Raw genomic sequence first — 23,643 nt, 5'->3', positions numbered from 1 at the left:
CGTACAATGCACTTTCGGGAACTCCGAGGGACCGGGTAATTAAATGTGCCCAATGTCTTCTGTTATTGTTGCAGTGACATTATATACATGTGTGTGTGTGTGTGTATATATATATATATATAACAGTGAGACTGTCAATAGTATGGAATATAGAAGGGGTGGCTGCATTTCTTATTAATCCTTTTCTTCTGAGAAATACATTTTAAATACTGTATTATTTGATAATATTTAAATGAGAAACCAAATTGCTAATCGTTATATAAGTAGTTTTATGAAACATATTAAAATATAACAATTTAAATACATAGGCTGTCTAATTTTTTTCCATCCATAATCCAGTGGCCTACATTTGCAACTATGGAACCTAATTGGTACCATTCAGATGCTTGGTAAATGCTTACTTGCGCTCACATTAGTCTAAGATATGCACTTCAGTGCCTTCTAGAACTCGCTGTCAAATCCCCTTAGGTTCATGCACCCAAGGCCTAAATGTTGAGCAAACATGGTTGAGCACATTGGCTCAGAGCATTGCTTGGAGCAGCTCTGCTTAGCTCAAACCCAGAAGTTTCCTTATTTCTGTAGTGCCCTTGCAGCTGAGCGCAGCTCTGACAGGAAAATATGAGAGTAAGTAAAAAATAGAACTTCTGTCAACTACTGTCATTTAATACTGTACATGTATTCTGAAGCCTGTCAGATAAAGTACACTGAATGTTATATGAGTGGCTTAGAATCGCAGAGAAACCAAACTATGTGCTGAACATCTCTCAAGTACTGAACTAGAAATTAAGGCTAGAGTTATTCGCAGATTTTGGCAGTGTTATGAGGCAAACATATAAAGAATGAAAAGTATAATAAAATATTAAAATGTCCTTTGTTCTCACCAGGGTCGGCTTCAGGTTTCAGTAGCCCCTGGATGACAGAGCCTCAGTGGGCCCCTTTGCAGTGAATTCACATGGCAGTATTCAAAATACAGAAACTTAAGTGTCCTGTTCCCTAAAATATTCCCTAGTTCAGCGGTGGCGAACCCATGGCACGGGTGCCAGAGGCGGCACTCAGAGCCCTTTCTGTGGGCACCCAGGCCATCGTCCAAGCACATCAGACAGGACTCAAAGAATCTTCCTGCAGTTCCAAGCAACTTAAAAGATGCTGCTTTCAGTCATATTTTCATACTTACTTCACTACTTGGGACTGTAGGTAGAGGGAGAATGAGTAGACACGTTCGAATTATCATTGGATTAGTATTGGAGAACCTCCTGCTGGCCCCACGATTCTCTGTGTACAGAGGGACACTGGAAAGAAGCTAAAATGATGAAAATGTTCCATCTTTCTACTGTGTTGATGTCCTCAAGAGGCCAATATGAATGAAAGTTGTTGAACAGGGAGCACTAAATTACTGCTTTAATTTTTGGTTGGCACCTCGCGATAAATAAGGGGGGGGGTTTGGGTTGCAGTTTGGGCACTCGGCCGCTAAAAGGTTTGCCATCACTGCCCTAGTTTATCATCACAAACAGCCCTCTCATGGATATTTTATATAAGCCCCCCTCACACCCTATGGGTTCATTAGATACAGCCCCCCTCTCCCCCATGGATTCTTATGTACAGCCTTATGGGGGCCCAGCAATTGCTTTGGTATGCCCAGTGATGGCACCGGCTCTGGTTCTCACAAATGCAGGGGATTCAGATGTAGGACCTCCCCAACATCCCATGGATGTAAAGTAGCTTAATTTATTCAGTCAGCCATCATGCTAAATCCTGCCCTGTAGGATATCATTTAACTGTCTGGTGGCAGACTGGTGTCCTCCTAAACTAGCAGACAAGTCTTACTTGATTTATTGTGATGATGGTATGACTATATAAAAGTGCATGTGTCCCTTTGACTAGTTTCAGGTAATTTGCAGATTAAAGGGTTTATGGATCAACATCAATTGTTGAATGTCTCATAATAAGGTATTCTACGTGAAATTGTATATTTTCTGATGTTAAAATATAAATGTGTACAGGTTATGAATTAGGATATGCTTTCAGATAAGCTGTATATATATAGGTAGGCAAAGGATATATAGATTAAAGGGTTTAAAACTTGACTTTTCAGAAAGCTCATTGGAGACTTACTAACTGTATTCTGCACATCCTGAGGCCAGTTAAGGTGCTCTCTAAGGGGTAGAGAGAGGACTCCCTCACATTAACTACTGTATGTCACCAAGTCAGTGTACAGTAGAAGTGGGGTTAATTCTGTCTTTTTTTAACTCCATCTTAGTTATGTTTTTAAAATGTGTTTCCCGTCAAAACAACCCCTTTAAAAAATGTTGAACCTACTATACAAGAAGATAGATTTTATATTTATATATACTGAATGCTCAATATTTTTAACCCTTTAACACCGAAGCCCCTTTTCGCCTTCCTAATACAGCCTGTTTTTTTCAAATTTGACATGTCTCACTATAAGTGGTTATAACTTCAGAATGCTTTAACATATGTGATAACAAGTGATTTTGAAATTGTTTTCTCGTGACACTTTGTATTTCATGTTAGTTGAAAAATTCTGGTGGTATGTTTTGCATTTATTTATGAGAAAATCAGATATTTGGTGAAAATTTGGAAAATTTCGCGATTTTCTAAATTCTAAATGTTTTACTTTTTCCACAAATAGTCATAACAGCAAAAAAAATGTAATGACTAACATTCACCGAATGTCTACTTTATGTGGACATGGTTTTTAATGCATACTCTCATTTTTGTAGGATGTTATGGGGCTTTAGGTGTGATTTTTCACATTTTCATAAAAACCGCTAAATCACGCAATTGAGGGTCCTGCTCAGGTTTCAAGTCACTTTAAGAGGCCTAAATAAAAATAAAACCCCATAAATTGCATTATATAGTGGTTAAAAGAAAATAGGATGCAATTTTGAAATACATTTTTTTTAAATGAATGTGTTTTTCATAAAAAGTACAAATTTTCAGTGGATAAAATACCAAAACACTCCACAAAGTTTTATTCCCAATCTCTCCCGAGTATAACAATACCCCATATGTGGTGGTAACCTGCTGTATGTGAAAACGCCAGGGCATCAAAGGAGAGCTGCGCCATTCAGAGTAGATTATGCATTGTCACTTTTTATTGGTAAGCGCCTCGGGGGGTCCAATTCACGTGAAATGCTCCTTACTTGCCGCAGTCAAGTGTGAGGGATCTCCGATTGCGGTTGTTAGAGGCAGATGTCGGCTATAATATACAGCCGACACCCGCAGCTTCTGATGCTGGCTCCATTCAGAAGCTTGCCGTAATACTCCCGCCATGATGCACCTCCCGCCATGCAGTACTATTACATCAAATGGCAGGAAGGGGTTAATGTCTAAAGTTTAACTTTTTAAATTATTTCTTCCTATTTTAAGTAACATACTGTGATGTTACCATGCAGTGAAACATGTCACATGTCTTTTGGGTTGAATTCTGACGAGTTCACATTTTGGGACCTATTCATGAGTTCAGGTTGTTGGGAAGGCTTCTTGGCCAGGGTCTGCCAGTGCCCCGGGGCTGAGCGATCCTGTCCAGGAGCCGGGTCAAAGCATTGCTTGTTCAAGCCAACCTGTAAAAGTAAGAGGAAAAAAAAAAAGTTTAAAACACCTAATAAAAACACTTTTTAATAAAAAGAAATAATTAAATAATGTTAAAGTCAAGCACAAACATTCCCTATACAAAGGGGGGAACCTAGCTTCTCTGCTGCCTGAGGCAGACTGTAGAAAGATGCCCCTCTCCCCCCAAATTTTGTTGCCACATATGCTTTTATGGTTTTTACTATGCAATCCAAATGACATATTCCCTTTATTGGAACTAGTATGGTCAGTATTAAAAAATTTGTATAGATTATATCTTAATACCTTTAACACAATCCTTCAGGAACGCTTGGATGGAGTGGGCTCACAGGCTGAGCCCTCTCCAAACAAAGTGGGTGTTTGCTACATACTGCTGGCACTGATGGATATGATCACCGTTCCCCGGTGAGGTCAACAGTGGATGGCGATCAGTTGTTATGAGAGCTTCTTTATCAAAGCTGCCACAGTATATGGTAAAAGTGATGAGACAACCAACGATCAAAGTACCCTTGGGGCTAAAAAAATGTTAAAAAGAAAAGTATTTTAAACCCTTAAAGTTTCCCTAGAACTGATATAAAAAGTAAACAACAAAAATCATAGACATTTTTGTTATCGCCGTGTCCCAAAATGTCCTGATCTATCAAAATATAAAAGCAGTTATTCCTGGCATTGAAGCCCATAAAAGAAAATAGTGCCCATTTGTCCTAGCAATCAAAAGGTTCTACAGTCACCAAAATGGAAGCAATAAAAAGGTGGTCATGTCCCCACAAAAAATTGGACCATACACAGATTTTTACTCTGTGGTATGAAAAAGTTATTAGCGTCAGAAAATGTCAAAAATAAGAGATTTTTAGCATAAATTTGAAGTGTAGAAAGTCTGCAGATGTGCGCGACTTTCTCCACAGACGTTCGGCAATCCTGGAGCACTGCCAAAGGAAACGAGTTTGTTTGGTGTGCCAAGGTTGCCTGCGTGTTTTTTGAAAATTGCGGATAGCGAGTGGTGCCATCTCATCTAGCGCGCTTCTGACAGTGTGATTATAGTGGTTCGTAGCCAGGTTTGGATAGGTGAAAAAGGAGATGAGGGACAGTGTAAGGTTTCTGTGAGTTGGTGAGTATCTACTGCACATGGGTTCCAGTATGAATGATGGGTGGAAGGATTCAGAGAAGTTGAAGGATTATTGAAAGTAAAAGAAAGGAGGTTAGGGTCTGAAAGTGGAAAGGAAGAATTGGTAAAATTAGATGCTGAAGATGGTCAGGAGAAGACCAAATCGAGTAGGTTTCCCTCACTATGAGTGGGGAAATCGCAGAGTTGTGAAATACCTACAGAAGTAGTTAGTGCAGGGAGGCAGGAGGGGAAAAACTGGAATGTTAACAGGGAAGTTGAAGTCTCCCATGATGATGCTTGTAATGTCACCGAATAGAGTGTGAAAGGGCCAAGAGGCAGGGTGATAGGGTGAGCCAGGAGAACGGTATACTACAGCCACTAGAGAGAATGGGTGAAAAAGTCTGAGGGTGTGAACCTCAAAAGATGGGAAAATAAGAGAGTGCACAGGAGGAATGACCTGGAAAGTGCAGTGTAGAGAGAGGATTATGCCGACCCCTCCTCCCTGCCTATTCTCAGGTCTGGAACAGTGAGACAAGTGTAAACCACCATAAGAAAATACCACAACCGAGGTCGGAGTCATCCTGCTGGATCCATGTGATGGCAAGCATGTCAAAAGACTTAGAAAGAAAAAGGTCATGAACTGATTCTAGTTTATCACACACAGAGCGGGCATTCCATAGGGCACATTTAAAACTGCAGCATACTTGTCAGAATATTATAATACTTAGCAGAATATTATGCTAAGCAAACCAAGAATGCAAGCATCCTATAATATACCCAGAGAAGACAAGAGACCAGGCCTTTTAGCTCGTAAAAAAACAATCAATCTAGGATACTTAACACAAGTCGATCAAGTTTTGAACAGAGAAAAACAAACTCACTGAGGGGCATAGATGAACATTAACCCCTAGGTGCACCAGGACGTTATAGTACGTCCCTGGGGCTACATGCTAAGCGCACGGGGACGTGCTATAACGTCCTGCTTCTGGCACCGGCTCACGAGCGGAGCCGGCACCAGAAGCAGCGGCTGTCAGCTATCTATCACAGCTGACAGCCTGTGCTAACACCCGCGATCGGAGCCGACTCCGATCATGGTTGTTAACCCCTTAAACGCCGCAGTGCATCATGACCGCGGCGCGTAAGGGTGTTTGCGCTATGGATCGGATCCCCCGCGCTGCTTACTGGGGGTCCGATCCACTTCTGGGCAGCTCCGAGGACTGGCATGTGCCCCGGAGCTGCCCGGTCTCCCTGGCAGTCAGACCCCTTCCGGGTCTAACTGCAAACTGTCTGAGCATGCGCGAGCATTCCAGACAGATTACACTGCTCTACTATAATAATAGTATTGTAGAGCAGTGTATTGAACTTGCATCGCTGGTTCAAGTATGTATAAGTAAAAAAAAAGTGAAAAACACTGAATACTACACATTAGAATACATAAAAAATAAATACATTAAAATATAAGCCCCTAAAATGTCACTTTCCCATAAAAACACTTAAAGTATAAAAAACACAAAAAAAACCTGCATATTTGGTATTGCCGTGTCCGTAACAATCTGTCTAATAAAACAGAATCGTTACTGGACCCGCATGGTAAACGCCGGAGGAAAAAAACACAAAAATGTTCAGAAAAAAGATCATTTTTTTAGTTAATACCCTATAAAAAATGCTCCAAAAAGTGATTTAAAAAATGTTCTGCACTCTAAAATAAGCCCACTCAAAAGAGCAATTCTTCTTGCAAAAAAAAAAGCCCTTAACCAGATTTGTCAGCCGAAAAATAAAAAAGTAATGCATATGAAAAGATGGTGATGCTAAAATGAACAAGATTTTCTCCAAATTAGTTTTTATTCAGTACAATTGAATAAAATACACAAAAACCCCACATATTTGGTATCCCTGCGTCCGTAACAATCTGCATAATAAAACAGAATCATTATTAGAACCGCAAAGTGAACCCCGTAAAAAAAACAAAAAAACTCCAAAAAAAAAGATAATTTTCAATTAATACCCTATTAAAAAATGCTCTAAAAAGTGATTTAAAAATGTTATGCACTCTAAAATAAGACCACTAAAAAGAACAATCCTTTTTGCAAAAAATGGGAAAAATGGGAAAAAATAAAAAATCTATATAAATGAGGTCTTTTCGTGATCGTGGCGACCCATAGAATAAAAATAATATACTATTTTTATGTTATGGTTAACGAACACAAAAAATAAACATAACAATTTTCCTAAAAATTGATGATTTTCATTTCCTCCACCAAAAAAGAGTTAATAAAATCTCACCAATTAGCTATAGATGTCCCAAAATTACCTACCAAAAAATTGCATTTCATGTGGCAAAAGAAATAAGCCCCTATAGGTCCACATTAAAAAAAAGAAAAAAATTATAGCCTGTATAATGTGACATAGCAAATCTGATCTGGATGGTGCCTTCTTCCCTTCTATGCCCAGCTGTGCGCCCATACAGCAGATTACCACCACATATGGGGTATCGGTGTACTCGGGAGGAATTGGGTATCAAACTTTGTGGAGCCTTTTTTCATTTAATCCATTGTAAATGTTTAATTTTCCACCCAAAATGAGTGTATTGTGAAAAAATATTACAATTTGTAGACTGCACCTCCATTTTGTTTTAACCCCTAAAAAAAAACACCTAATGGGTTAACAAACTTCTTAAAAGTGGTTTTTCATACGTTGAGGGGTGTAGTTTCCATAATGGGGTAATTATGAGTCTTGCTATTATTTAGGCCTCTCAGTGTCAATTAGAATTTGAGCAGGTCCATCTAAATACAGGTTTTGGTGATTTTACAAGAAATGTGAAAAATGTTACCTAAATTCTGAGCCTCATAACATTCTAGTAAAATATGTGGAATCTTAAAAAACCATGCCAACATAAAGCAGACATTTGGGAAATGTAAGTTATGAATTTATTTGGGTGCTATGACTGCATCAAAAGTAGAGAATTTAGAACGTTGAAAATAAAGAATATTTCCAAATTTTTGCCAAATTTTTTTTTTTCCATAAATAAACGCAAAAGATTTCATCCAAATTTTTAAACTAATTTGAAGTACAATGTGTCACGAGAAAACAATCTCAAAATCCCCTGGATATCTCAAGTGTTCCAAAGCTATAACCACTTATAGTGACACAGGTCAGATTTGAAAAATGGGGCAGCGTCCTTAAGGCCAAAAGAGGCTGAGTCCCGTAGGGGTTAAATCAGGTAGGACAGAAATACTTACACGCTTAACAAATATATACAATTGCAGAAAGTGAGACTGGAGTTAAAGACACAGTTTATGGGTGAAAATTGATTCCACAATCAGAGATATATACCTGTAGAAGAGTAGTATGGCAGTATATGGTAGAATCATTCAGACAACCTAGAGTTAAAGTACCCTAGGGAGTCTGAAGAATAGGAAAAAAAAGTTAAAAAATATATAAATAAATAAAAACCTATTAATTCAAATTGCCCCCCTTTCCCTAGAACTGAATAAATAGTAAAAATCATAAACCCTTACATGTTTATGATTTTTACTATTTATTCAGTTCTAGGGAAAGGGGGGCAATTTGAATTAATAGGTTTTTATTTATTTATATTTTTTTTTCCTATTCTTCAGACATTTTTCAAATCTGCCCTGTGTCACTATAAGTGGTTATAGCTTTGGAACACTATGAGATATCCAGGGGATTTAGAGATTGTTTTCTCGTGACACATTGTACTTCAAATTAGTTTAAAAATTTGGATGAAATCGTTTGCGTTTATTTATGAAAAAAAATTAAATTTGGCAAAAATTTGGAAATATTCTTTATTTTCAACGTTCTAAATTCTCTACTTTTGATGCAGTCATAGCACCCAAATAAATTCATAACTTACATTTCTCAAATGTCTGCTTTATGTCTGCTATTTAGATGGACCTGCTCAAATTCTAATTGACACTGAGAGGCCTAAATAATAGCGAGACTCGTAAATTACCCCATTATGGAAACTACACCCCTCAACGTATGAAAAACCACTTTTAAGAAGTTTGTTAACCCATTAGGTGTTTTATAGGGGTTAAAACAAAATGGAGGTGCAGTCTGCAAATTGTAATATTTTTTCACAATACACTCATTTTGGGTGGAAAATTAAACATTTACAATGGATTAAATGAAAAAAGGCTGCATCACAAATGTCTACCAAAATATAATAGCTGTTATTCCCGCCGTTTACCCCCATTACAGAAAATCGCACCCAAATTTCAGAAATGCCACTTTCTCACCATTTTGCAACACATAAAAAATTTAATAAAAAATGATCAGAAGACATCCAGTCTTCAAAATGTTAGCAATCTTATCTCACAAAAATGACATGTTACACAGTTCAATACACCAAAGTATGAAAAAGGTATTAGTGCCAGAAGATGGCGAAATAAAGTTTTTGGGGTTTTTTTGTATGAAAGGTTTGATTTAAAAAAAAAAAAAAAAATCTTTTTATAAATTTAGTATACCTGTGATCATACTAACCCAAAGAATAAAAAAAGACATGTCATTTGGGGCACAAAGTGAAAGCTGTGAAAACCAAGCCCTCAAGAAAATGGCGCAATTATGTATTTTTCACCAATTTCTATGCATTTGTAATTTTTTTTTCACGCCTCACAGTACGGAAATATAGTCACTACGGAGTGCAATTTGTTACACCGAAAACAAGCTTTCATACAACTCTACATGGAAAAATAAAAAAGTTGTACATTTTTGAAGGTGGAGAGTAAAAAATCGAAAAAGGGCCTTGGGAGGGGGGGGGGGGAGGAAAGGGATTAAAGGAAACCTGTCACCAGGGACCTCATTTTCACTAAAGACCGGTTACAGAAGTCCATCACACTTGCAGTGTAAATATGCTTTTCTGCATTCTCTAAGCATTTCATTACAATATAATTGTGTGTCATAACTTACCTGGCATCCTGACAAAATCCTCTTTGTAGTCCCAGGGGCATTTAAAAAAACATGTGACTTGTCTGTGCAGCAGACTGCTCAGCTCCTGGCCCCATATTGTAATGCAAATGCCCAGGGAAGGCAGAAAGACATATATGCAATGCAGCTTAAATGTGAAAATGAGATCCCTGGTGACAGATTCCCTTTAAAAGTGCACCTAAAAAAAGATGGTGCACACAGTCCGAGCAGTTTAGGGTGCTCCAGTATTCAATAATCTAGCATTATCTGAAGTGGATCTTTCAATTACAGTGGTCAATGATTCTTCAATGTCTTTAGATTGTACGGTCCACTAGTGAATCCATCCAGGCCAACGGCAGCACCCATGTTGTGTTAATAATGGTTCTCTACAAAGTACACATAAGGGACTATATCTTTATTCTATTTGAAAGCATTGTGGGCATGGAGAGATGTAAAGAAGGCACGGTTTGCAGAGGAGTGGGCTGGTGTGGGTCGTTTCTGCCTGCACACTGTCTATAACCTGTTCCTGTTTAGACGCAGGCTGGGGGACTTAAGTCTACACCAGCTCAGATATGGTGCAGAAGTGCTCCGTCAGCATCCTGATGCAAGGGAAACATCATAATAAATGAAGATAAATGTGCCCCCATATGCATTGGTTAGCAATGTTTCATTTTAACAGGGGCTACTTTTTCACAAAAATGATTTATCTGTCTAAGACTATGTAAAATGGGGGAAGTAACTCAACGTATTTTATTTTACCATGTCTACAGGGGTGTAACTAGAAGAGGCTGGGCCCCATAGCAGATTGGGCCCCCCAATCCCTGTCCCGACTTAAAAAAATATACATAGTATGCACTAAAAATATACATATAAAACATTAATATACCTATACATACAGTACAGTATATAGACATACAGCATAAACATACTTACAGTATACACACCACATATACTGTTCATACATACAGCATATACACCCATGCAGCATATGCACACATACAAACAATACTATATACAGACACATGCATATACACACACATACATTTATATACATACCGCACACACCCAAACCCCAGATGCCGGGGCCTGCTCACACTGTGGGCCCCATAGTGGCTGCTATATTACGCCCCTGTGTGTCTAGATGATAAAATATGCCCCTGCATGACTGAAAAGGGTAAATCTATTTTTCTTTATTATGTACTTATTAATTCAAAATGTTAGCCATCTGCCTGACCTTTACAGCACATCATAGCACTCAGAGCTTACATGCAAGGTCAGCAGTGACATTTGCTCGTATATTTACAATTGTAAATCAATACTAAGAATGTTCCATCTGCTTTGAAATGTTATTAAACTGTTGCATAACATATTATGTTGGATACATTGTTATGTATACCTAAGGGGTTTCAGCTTCAAAGTGTGGCTAATCATAATGTGTCTTATATACCGTATATAATTATAATATTTTAGAGTAAATTAAAGGCTATTGTGTCAAGCATATGATTGAGAACCATATAATAACCATATGATTACAAACACAGTCAATTTATTGATGCCCAGTAGAAGAAGAAATGCTCTCTCTATTGCAAATGTTTATTGGAAGGATCAATAACTTATTCCTTTAATCATTAGATGCAGATACATGAAATTAACAGGGAAGTTAAATGAACGGTAGATTGGCCCATCCGGTTTGAAGGACAATTCGAGGGTTACAATACTGACGATCTGTCATTAGAAAATGTATTATTATCATGAAAAAATCATTTTTTATAAAAAATATATTGGTGGGTGTAGCTGGGGTGTAGAAGTTTCTCAAGCACTGCAGAATCAGAACTTATATAGTTTAAACCATTCTTGGTTGTATCACACCAAAGGGCAGAGCTTTCATCACGCTACATCTTTGAGTTGTGTGTATGGCTCAGTTGTTGTGAAGGAACTCCATTTATACCTATTCCTCACCCCATTTTGTGCTGATTATACTGGTCTCTTTATACTCGTAGTTCTGCATTCTATATTTTCCTGTGTCTCCTGATGGTTGCAGCAAAACTACTGCGGCAGGAGAGAACTTTTAGTATATATTATTAGTTAGGATACATTTGTACTATATATTTTTTAATTGAGAATTGCTATTCATACCTTTATGGGAGATATTTATCAGGGCTGACTGACGTGGCGAAGAAGCCCAGAAATAATCCCAAAGGCACCTTAATGCAATTTTGGTCCAAAGTGTAAAATTTTATAAAAAATTTATAAAAATGTACATTTATTGCAAAAAATGTGCTCCAAACAGAAAGCTATTTGCTTTACACCTCCTAAATGTAATAGATGAACATGTGTAGCATTCATAGATATCTCAGAGTCATATGTTCACATGAATAAATAGTCTTACAATCACTAAAACCGAAAGAACCAAAAATCTGCTTTTCAGGTAGAAATTTAACCCCTTAAGGACACAGGGTATTTTCGCTCATTTCTTGCTCTCCATCTTCAAAAATCCATAACTTTTTCATTTTTCTGTGTACAGAGCTGTGTGAGGGCTTATTTTGTGCGTAACAAATTTTACTTTCCCGTGATGTTATTTATTATTACTTTCCGTGTACTGGGAAGCCGGAAAAATATTCCAAATGTGGAAAAATTTTAAAAAACGCATGTGCGGCACGTTCTTGTGGGCTCAGTTTTTACCACTTTATCGTATAAGTCTACTTTATTCTTTGGTTCAGTACAATCGCGATGATAACAAATTTATACAAGTTGTATGGCATTTTAATACATTTTCAAAAATTAAACGAATGTGTACAAAAAAGAAAAAATATTCTGACGCTAGTAACTTTTTCATACTTTGGGTTGCGAAGCTGGGGAAGGGGTCATTTTTTGTGAAATGAGCCAACGTTTTCATTACTACCATTTTGAGGACTGTGCGACATTTTGATAATTTTTTTTTACATTTTTTATGTCTTGTAAAAAGTTGCGTTTCGGACATTTGGGTGCCATTTCCCGCCTCGGAGGTCACCGCCGGCCATAACAGTTTTTATTTATTGATAGATCGGGCATTTTGGGACGCGGTGATACCTAATGTGATTTTTACTGTTTTTTTTATATTTTATATTAGGTTTTTTTTTTTTTTACTATTTCTTAGACCCTCTAGGGTACATTAACCCTAGATGGTCCGATCGTTCCTACCATATACTGCAATACAACTGTATGGCAGTATATGGCATTTCTGGCCAATATACATTACAATGAGCCACAGGCTCATTGTAATTAATAGGCAGAAACCATGTAGCCTTGGGTCAAACGAAGACCCAAGGCTACCATGGCAAATGATCGCGCTGCCATGCTTACAGTGCCGCCAGCGACTTTGCCGGCGACTTTGCCGGCAGAGAACAGGTTAACAAGCAAGCACCAACCGCGGGTATTAGCGATGGGTCTTTGCTGCGATATGCAGCAAAGCCCATCTCTGTATGAAGAGGGCTCTGCCCGTGAGCCCTCCTCATACACCCTTCATAGTGTGAAGAAGACATTGCAGATGTATGGAAACATCTGCAATGTGTTCTTTACACACATATATATATTGTTCTTCACATACTATTTTGTTCGCACCGTTCCTGGCGTTTCTCCCGACAAGTAAGCAGATGTGCCGAACATCTGTAATCTATTCTTCACTGTGTTCTTTACTGTGTTTTTCACTTAAATGATCCTGTGTTCACTGTGTTCACAGTTTTTATTCTATTCTTCACTGTTCTACTCTGTGTTTTTTTATTTAAATGCTCGATCTCGAGCAGGGGAATTATTCATGTCACCTAGCAACCCATCCATTTAAAACGCATTGCACTCGCATTGCACTTGCAATGCTTGCGAGTGCAATGCATTTTTGATGCGTCTCCATAGACTTTAATGGGGCGGGAAAAACGTGTGTGAAACGCAAAAGTAGAGCATGCTGCGATTTTGACGCGCATCAAAACAAACGCAAGCACGCGTGTGAAAAACAACGCAAATGAGGAAAGACCCATTGGAAACAATGGGACAGAGTGCAATGCAAGTTCTGCCCGTCAAAAGCACGCGCAGAACTCGTGCATGAAAAACGTCAGTGTGGAAGGGGCCTAACACTCCCAAAAATGCTAAAACTAAAACAATGCAATATATATGCAACTTTGCAGCAATCAGTGATTTAAAATGCTCAAATTACATGTAAATTCAAAATTTCCACTTAAATATATATATATAAAAAAAAACCAGAATAAAGAAAATGTACTTTCCTAAACAGTAATAAGGGAGGAGTTCATACATACCCCTTATAAATTCAGCAAAAAAAAATTAAAATTCATAGGGTGCACCAAGCAGTATTTTCACTGAGCTTCACAAAGTTATATAATCGTGCATACCCTTACACAACTGTAACTGAAATTAAAAAAAAGATATATATCCATAAACAAACCTAATGAGATAACAAAGGTCACTTTTACATGTTCGCCAAAGTACTAGCATTGCAATAACAGAAGATTCAGTGGTTCCTAAAAACTTGAGTAAGAATGCCAAAAACATAGGTATAAAAAAGGAAGGGATGGTGTGAAAACTTTATACAGAAATCTGTGTGGTTTTCGTGTTACATAACTTATTGAACATGTCATGGTGGTTATATGTAGCCACTTTAGGCATAGAGGTTGTAATGTTCAGCCTCTCATCTAATTTTATGTTAAAAAAAAAAAAAAGAGAGCAAGTGTGCAATCAGATTGTTCTGGGAAGGAGAAAGTTAATAACATGGACTATAGACTAAATCAAAATTTTGCAACAGATAAAGTCGATATTGACTTTAATGGTGAGCTGAAAGCAGCTCCTGTACCCCTCTCACCTCTCGCACACTTCAGAGGGCTATAACATTGGATTGGATATTAACTGAGATTCTAGGTGCCAGGGATCCTGATTTATGGCTCCTAGCACGTCCTTTTCTATATGTGCACCTGGCTGCCAGGCACCCGCTCTTGGCCAGCAGTATATCAAGAGGCACTCAGTTACTTTTCCTGTATGAACACTGTCCAGCCTTCAGCTCTACAGGTAGTGCCTTCCCTATTGATTCTGACATGGAGTCTATATCAGCCTCTAACAGGTCCTGTGACCTGCACCTCTGGGCTATACAAAATCCCAGGACCGAAGCCCGGATCGGGTAGGCATCCCACTACCAACCCCTACTCCATAATAAGCAGGCCTAGTACGGACTTTACAAAAGTGTCTATGCTAGCTAGGCCAACGTAGGCCAAACAGACTACCCCTGCTATGTATTAACCCTTGGGTTACTGCAGACAAATCCAGGGCTTTTACCACAGACCCTTCATTTTCCTTTAAAGATAGTGGTTCTCCCAAAAAACACCTCTCACTTTCTCACAATGTATACATGATATTTTAGTTATATGAAAGATTCTCATTGTAAAGGAATATTCTAAGGCATCTGTACAGATGCCCTATCCATAGCTTTTATTAGACACAATTGGGCTCATTTACTAAGAGTCTGCGGACCGCATTTTTTTCTGATGATTTCTGATTTGCGCCGCTTTTAAAAGGGGATTGTGTAGCATGCAATCGGATTTTGGCGCATCGGCGCTGGCTTTCATGCGATACAAATCTGGGGGGCGTGCCATCGGACGTTCCGAATAATTCGGACTAAGTGCAAGATTTAACTTTTAAATTGTGTCGCAAGACATGCATTTACATGCACCAGGAAGAAGATGGTGAACTTCGGCGAACCTGAGTGGGGAGCGACACATGCAGTATATCGAACGCATGATCTATGTGCATCATCGTCGGACAGTCTGGATCGGGAATCACGTCTCGGACGGGTAAGTAAATGTGCCCCAATAGGTGTGTTTTGATGCAAGTACCAGTTTATGTGAAGGTCAGCATTTCTTTATTATTTTAAGGTGAAGTCCTCTTGTAAATAGGATTCTGTAGCCTTGGCTTGGATAAGCAAAACATGTTAATTATGTATTCATACCCAATTACAGATTTGTAACAAAACAGTGCCCTGTTTATTGCTGCACATGTAATACACATTCAGCAGGAGAAATAGCCTCTGTCTTCTGCATGAATTCACTGATTTAATTGCTCTAAAATCTTAAAATGTATTTTCCACACTTAAATTTCATCCCTCAAGGGGTTCTGCAGTTTTATATAAACATGAAAGAGTTTTTGCAGAATTCAAAATTTGCAACATACTTCTACAGTACATATAAAGTGTGTCAAAAAAGAAGGTGAACTCAAGTGACTAATAGTATGGTTTTGAAACAGTTTTATGAAATGAAAGTACATCATGAAATTTTAGCTGCCTGGACTGCCATTAGGTAGTCCCCGGGCTGCGTACAAAGTTGTGTAGGTTTGTTCTTAAAGGGAACCTGTCACCACATTTGCACATATACAGCCAGTGACAGGTTCATATAGAGCCCTATTCACTTACTGAATATATGGGTCCCTCAGATACCCATATATTCAACTTCATAATTTTACCTGATATCCAAGGTGTCTATAGTGAGTGGAGGGTCAATCTCCTCGGGCTTAATACAGCAGCCCCTACCCATTCTTTTGCTACATACAGCAGTAATGTCATGTGACCAGGGTGACATCATCGCAGGTCCTTTAGCCTCCTAACATTAGCAAACTGTACACCAAGCATATATCCCATGAAATCTCAGTACAGACAGTGCCCGGGTTATGTACAGGATAGGTTCTGTAGGTTTGTTCTTAACTTGAATTTGTATGTAAGTCGGAACTGTATATTTTATAACTGTAGACCCAGACCATTTTTTTTTAGTCTCTGTGACAATTTGATATAAAAAATGCTGGATTGTCATAAGAACCTGGATTACTTATAAAGCTTCATTGCTAATAACTTTGATAACTGTATATCTGTTTACTGTAGCCTAAGCCTAAATTACATTAACTTACCAACATCCAGAGGTCCGTTTGTAAGTGGGGGTCGTCAGTAAGTCGGGTGTTCTTTGGTAGGGTACCGCCTTTATATCATATCACAGCAGCCTGTATGGAGAGTAGTAGTAATCCATGCAGGTATATTGTGATTTTTTTTTATGTGGTCAGATATGTGCATGGGGTACAGTTTGCTAATGTTTAGAGACTAAAGGACCTGTGATGTCACCCTAGTTAAATGACAATAGGCCACGCCTCTCTACTTTCTCTATAGATCCCTAGATACATGGCAAGTTTATAACTCTGATTTTATGGAGATCTGAGGGAAGCAATTTTTCGCTAGAACAAAGTTGTCAAAACCAGGGCTCTATGGGAACCTGCCACTACCTATATTTGTGAAAAATGTGGTGATAGGTTCCATTTAATGTTACCACTGAATTTATGAATCTATGTGTATTCATGTGAGCAGTTATGTAATGAAAGTAACTTATTTATCTTCAACCAAGGATATCTATCATTAAAATCCATCAAGATAAACCATTGACACTTACTCATGGATCTAGGCACAGTGACTGTTGCAATTTTCTTATATTTGTTATCCATGGCTTCCTCTTTTCTAAAATGAACTTTTAAAATTATGTAAATTACTTTGAGGGGCAACACTAGCCCCTGTATGATTTGGCTTTACAGGCTGTTACAAAGTCTCACCCTTCTCCTACTCCCTCAGGACTTCTCCTCCATCTTCCTGCTAGAATCTTACTGCAGCAGTAGAAGCTTCATTACAGAGTGTAAGGGGGGAATTGCATCTTGCACAATGCAAAAGGCTGTGCAGCTGCAGCATAGAGGAGCTATGGCAACACCCCTAGAGGTCTTCTGACTCTAATTTTAAAATTTGACCTGGATGTAGTAGTATCTTTGGTTTATAATGATTGAATTTTGATGGTGGATTCTCTTTAAAAAGAATCTGTATCTAGCAACACCCCCCCATAAACCACACAGAGTACCTCCACTGATGTATCCACTTTCATCCCTCACCTTATTGAGGGAGTGGTAAATGATGCAGCAGAGCTAAGTCACACAGATCCACTGCCTCTCTCACCTGCTGCTCACCCTATCCTTAGGATTCCTTTTCAGCCTCGCATAGGTGAGCAGGGGAAAATAAAGGGAGCTGTTTATGTCTGTAGTTGAATACTGGCAGATGGTCACAAAGTACTAGTTTCATACCGGCAGCAGGGTGGAACAAGTCATGGCAGTGCAGGGAACATTGAATATGCAGGACTCACTTACTGTGATTGAACTCGCCTCAGGTGAGTTGCATATAAGTTTACAAACTTATTTTGTTAAAGTTGCAGCCATGGAAGGAACCATTTAGGGATATGGGCAATGCTTTTTAATTATAGTTTTTAATGATGCATTTATTTTGGGTGGGCTAATTTGAATGGCAGGTTCCCTTTAAGAACGATAGCAGGGGTTTTCTGCACCAACCATGCATTATTTTATATGTGAAAATATAATCTGGTTGAAATGAAGTTCCTAATTCCTATTTAAAAACTGTCTTCTTCATAATTTCTTCTTTAATTTAAATGTATAGCGCTGCAGATGACTGTACAGGCACATATTTTCCATGACTTTAGTCCAGCAGACACTATTTAATTAAAGTAATGATAGTTTAACTGCACATGCATTCTTTTTTTATGATTTGTTATTGTCCAAAAGCTCCTAGAAGGGAAAATTTGCAGCCTGGAAGTGACTGTTGTTGCTGACACAGCTTTCTTGATGGCGTTTAATCATTTCTGCTTACAGTATGATGTAAGGGTAATACTAAACAGAGACAACAGTGGAGCCATATGGATTGTGTTTGCCCTTGAACACTAATGGGCTTCTCTTCTAATGGAGCATATTACAGCACTGGCTGTTGTAAACAATTAGATGTGCAGGAATCTCTTTGTGTCTGCAGGCTGTTTACGATTCAACTGCCTAAATATGTGCAAACATTTTTAAAAAGCTTTGTGCATAGTTCTTTTGCAGATTTAAGATTTAAAGTGCAACCGTCATTCTGAGCAAAAAAAAATTATAAAACATAATTCTGTTCCAGGTGTCCCTGGGAATCATTGCTGAAATTTTGCCTCTAGGTCCTCATTTAGTACCTCTTTTGGCCCATAGCAACCATGGTTTCCAGCTCTCAAAAAAACTACAATCAGCAAGACGGAGGGGCTGGATCTGCCTCCTGTCACCTCATCACAAGCGCCTGCTGCTGACCAATGACACCATAGCTATCTATCTATACAGAGCCGGATTAAAGGGGGGGCACACGGGGCGAGTGCCCCGGGGCCCACACCACTTCGCCCCCCAAAATGGGCCCCCACCAAGTGTGGCGATTCGGGCGGTCCCATTGCCCGCAATCGCCCACTTGGTGCTCCGATATTTATATTGCTTGTCGCGCGGTAGCGGCGGCCGCCAGTACATGTGTGTCTATGGCAGCCGCCATAAAACACAGCGCACGGGATGTCGGTTTCGCTGTGCGGGCGGCGCGGAGTGTGACGTCACACTCCGCGCCGCCTGCAGGAGGATGCAGATATCCCGTGCGCTGTGTTTTATGGCGGCTGCCATAGACACACATGTACTGGCGGCATCTTGAAAGAGGAGCAGGAGGTCGCCGCGCATCGTGGGAACGGGAGGTGAGTACAGATTTATTATTTTACTGGGGACTTGTTATGAATTATGGGGGGCTGTATTTATAACTGTTGGGCTGTATATTCATGGGAGGCTATTGTATATTCATGAAAGGCTACTGTATATTCATGGGGGGTTGCTGTTTATTGGGGGGCTACTGTATATTATTGGGGGGCTGTATATTCATGGGAGGCTACTGTATATCATTCGGGGGCTGTATGTATGACTTGGGGGCTGTTTATTATATATTACTGGGGGCTGTAGACATCTATGTCAAATTGTGCGATCATGGACATTTTTGTGCATGATGCCTAAGGGGGAAATGTGTCTTACATGGATTACTGACTAAGGGGGGACCCTACCTATTCTATGGATGCTAAATGTGTACCCTGTATGGGCTACATTCTGTAGAGGGGCCCCCACCAGGTTTTGCGCCCAGGGGCCCCCACCAATCTTAATCCGGCCCTGTATCTATATCATATCTATCTAATATCTTTGTATCTATCATATCATATCTATCTATTTATCCCATATCTATCTATCATCTAGTCATATCTATCATCTATCTATCTAATATCTTCCTAAGTAAAACTTCAGCACAGCACATGTGCACTGTAAACAGCACATGTGACCGCAACCTGACAGCATTATTTTATTCAGAAATGTGCTTTTTCAAAGATAGCACAGATGAAAAGTGAGCCAGGATATGAACTGAGCTTCTCCTCTCCTGACACAGCTAAATTAACTGGTCTATTCAATTCTACGTGTGGGGAGCAGTTGGACGGAGGTACCAGGTTGGTGTTTGCTGCGATAGGCTGGCACTGATTGTGTGTGTATTAAGCATGCAAATACATCCGGCAAAGCTGTGCATAAAGAAGTCTATGCTAAGGTCCTAAACCTGTCATTCAGCCTGATATATAAGCGTCTCCTGGTGGCTAACACTTAGAGATTACTAGCAAAGGGGACACATACTACAATACTACAATACTGCAATATTGCAGTAAATGGTAGAAGTGATCAGGCACTCAATGGTTAAAGTACCTTTGGAGGTCTAAAAAATAGTAAAAAAAATAAATAGCATAAATAAATAAAATCCTAAAAGTTCAAATTGCCCTCTTTCCCTAGAACTGATCTAAAAATAAACCAAAAAAATCATAAGCATGTTGGGTATCACTGCATCCCAGATACCATAGCTGGAAGGTACAATTTGTTACACAGAAAACAATCCCACACAGAGCTCTGTACATGGAAAAATAAAGAACTTATGGATTTTTGAAGGTGGGGAGCAAAAAAACGGAAACACAAAAACGAAAATGGGCCAAAGGGTAATTATTTGTACATAAGAATAGACCTGTTCATCTGTGGTGGACAGAGAAACATTAGCAGAGAGCCGACCATATAAATTGTCTCTTCATTTCTGGCTTATTTTTTATTGATATTAATTTATTTATTATTTATATTTTTTCTCAAACTGTAGTGTCCTTTTAGAGTAAACCCAGACCCAGAGGGCAGAGAGGAGGAGGATGTGTTACAAGGGCTACGGAAGGGGTGGGGTGTAACATAAAAGCCCCTGTGATTTATTTGCCATTGGTTAAACATACATTTTTTATATTTTATTCAGGAGATGTTTTCTTAATAAATATATTGCTGTATTCACATCACTGTATTGCTGTATTCACTTCTGGTAAGCACCCAGCAGCACGAATGATTGATGACTGGTGTATTTCCATTAACCCCTATCTAGACGTAATAGTACGTCCCTCTGTACTATAAGCCCTTAACCAGATTCATCAGCCAAAAAATAAAAGTTTGGCTTTTGAAAACTGTTGAAAAGATGGTGATGCTAAATGAACAAGATTTTCACCAAATTAGATTTTATTCAGTAAAATTTAATAAAATACACAAAACCCCCCAAATATTTGGTATTGCTATGTCCTTGACAGTCTGCACGATAAAAAACAAGTGTTACTGGACCCACACAGTGAACCCCATAAAAACAAAACAGAAAAAATTATCAGAAACAACCATAATTTTTAATTAATACCCTATAAAAATGCTCTAAAAAGTGATTTTAAAAAAATGTTATGTGCTCCAAAATAAGACCACTAAAGAGAACCAATGCTTCTCGCAAACAAATAAGAGATTTTTCAGCCGAAAAATAAAATATATGCATATGAAAAGACGGTGATGCTAAAATTAACAACATTTTCACTAAATTACTTTTTATTCAGGAAAATTGAGGGAAAAAAATTAAAATCTATATAAATGAGGTATTTTTGTAATCGGGGTGACCCATAGAATAAAAATAATACACTAATTTTATGGTCTGGTAAACAGAAAAAAAACCCAAACTTCCTAAAAATTTATGATTTTCATTTCACCCACCAACAAAGAGTTAATAAAATCAAACTTTGTGGATCCTTTCTTCATTTGTTCAAATGTTTAATTTTCCACCCAAAATGAATGCATTGTAAACACGTAAAGGGTTAACAAAACAAGACTACCCGCCAAGTGGAGAGGGCGTATCAGACTTTGGGTTTCTACCTCCGCCACTTTGTGTCTGCCCATCAGGACGACTGGGCTTCTCTTCTACCATGGGCGGAATTCTCCTACAATTCCCTGGACTCAACTTCTGCTGGTTCTGCTCCCTTCTTTATTAATTATGGAGTGCATCCACGGCCTCCTCTTCCGTTCCCTGTGTCTGCTGATGTTCCTGCTGTGGAAGACTTGGTACAGGATCTAAAAGCTAGCTGGGAACAAGTCCGTACCTCATTGCTCCAAGCTTCTGCTCAGACCAAGCGTCAAGTGGACAAAAGACGCAGACCATTTCCTGTCTTAGCTCCCGGTGACAGGGTCCACATATGTCCGCCTGAAGATCCCTGGCTACAAATTGGGACCCCGGTTCTTGGGTCCATTTGACGTTCTCAGTCAAATCAACCTGGTGGGCTACAAATTGCGACTGCCTCATACCCAACTCCTTTCACTTTTCTCTCCTCAAACCAGTCATCTTCAACTGCTTCACCCAGAAAATTCCTTCTCCTCCGGCCCCAGAGGCTGATTCCACCGATGTCTTTGAGGTGAAGGAGATCCTGGATATGAAGACGGTGAGAGGTAGGCGGTTCTTTCTCGTAGACTGGAAAAGATTTGGTTTAGGATAACATCCTGAACAAGATCCTGCTTCAGCGATTTCTCAGGCCCAGAAAGAGGGGGAGGCCGAATGGGGGTGTACTGTTACGGGACAGGGATCGCAGGAGCACGCATGTCCCACCGAGTGCCCCCTCTCCAGCCTCGGCTCCGGACTTCCCTGTCCCCATTCCGGATCCCCGTCAGTGCGTGTGCATCCGTGTCTCCTAGGGTGCGCGTGTGACGGCTTCAGGAAATTTAAAGGGCCAGTGCACCATTAATTGCACTGGCCATTTTCCCAGAAGGCTATTTAAACCTGCCTCTTCCATCACACCCTGACGGATCTTTGTGCCTACGCCATTGTGGAAGCTTCCTTGCGATATACCTGCATTCCTGTGTGTTCCTGCTCCCGTGTTCCTGTGTCTTGTGTGCCTGTGTTCCTTTCCCATCTGCCTGGACCTCCCGTTGCTGACCCCGGATTGGACTTTTGCTTGCATCTCTGCCGCCTGCCCTGACCCTGTGCCTGAACCTGACCACGAGACTGTCTCTTGCTAAGGTACCTCGGCTGCCACCGCGGACTAGTCACACCTGTGGAACGACCCGGTGGTACCCTGCGCATCAAGACCATCCTGCTTTGCGGCAGGCTCTGGTGAAGACCAGGTGCCACTTAGATTCCTGTCCCAGTTGTCGGCTAATACCACCTCCCGCGGTGTTACAGAGGATCTACTCATCCCGATTCCTGACAGATATGATCTTCTACAGACTTGGAACTCCATACACACTTTTTTCCCTAATCCGTGAAGATTTTCCTGAATATGATACTATATAATCTAGTGTGAGACTCTAGTATAAAATTCAGCCTACATCTTGGAAACACTCCTATATCTAGAAAGTAGGAGATTCCAGCCCACATACCTCATTATTGATATAAACAAGCATTACATTCTCATTTGCTCCAATGAATTCAAAGACTATTTTATAGAAAATTAAACATCAGGGTTCAAGTTCCTTCTCAAGAATACTCAAAACAGATTAGTGAAAGAAAACAGTATGATGCAAAATTACATATGCCAGGAGTCTTATGAGATATATAACCTCTGATCATTGCAGGTGGCATTCTGCAGGATTACAACCATATAATTCTTTTCAGATGCAATATGACATTCTGATGGAAATAGTGATATTTCAGCGCTTGGGCAAAAGAATAAAAGAAACAGCCATGAAACACAAAACATGAATAGGATAAGCACATTGTACAAAGGATAAAGGTCCTAGCTGGATGCATACGATAGACATCCATTATTTTTTGCCTG

General features: G+C 39.4%; 1 protein-coding gene across 7 annotated transcripts in view; it reads left to right on the top strand.

Annotated features, from left to right (window-relative positions):
* CAMKK1 (calcium/calmodulin dependent protein kinase kinase 1) overlaps window positions 1-23,643 on the top strand; it is a 176,455-nt gene that overhangs the window by 119,494 nt on the left and 33,318 nt on the right. The window lies entirely within an intron of this gene.

The sequence above is a fragment of the Engystomops pustulosus genome, chromosome 2 (assembly GCF_040894005.1).
Source record: "Engystomops pustulosus chromosome 2, aEngPut4.maternal, whole genome shotgun sequence".
NCBI classification, from domain to species: Eukaryota; Metazoa; Chordata; class Amphibia; order Anura; family Leptodactylidae; genus Engystomops; species Engystomops pustulosus.
Note: the sequence above shows the minus strand (reverse complement) of the source record. Positions and strands in the feature narration are given on the sequence as shown.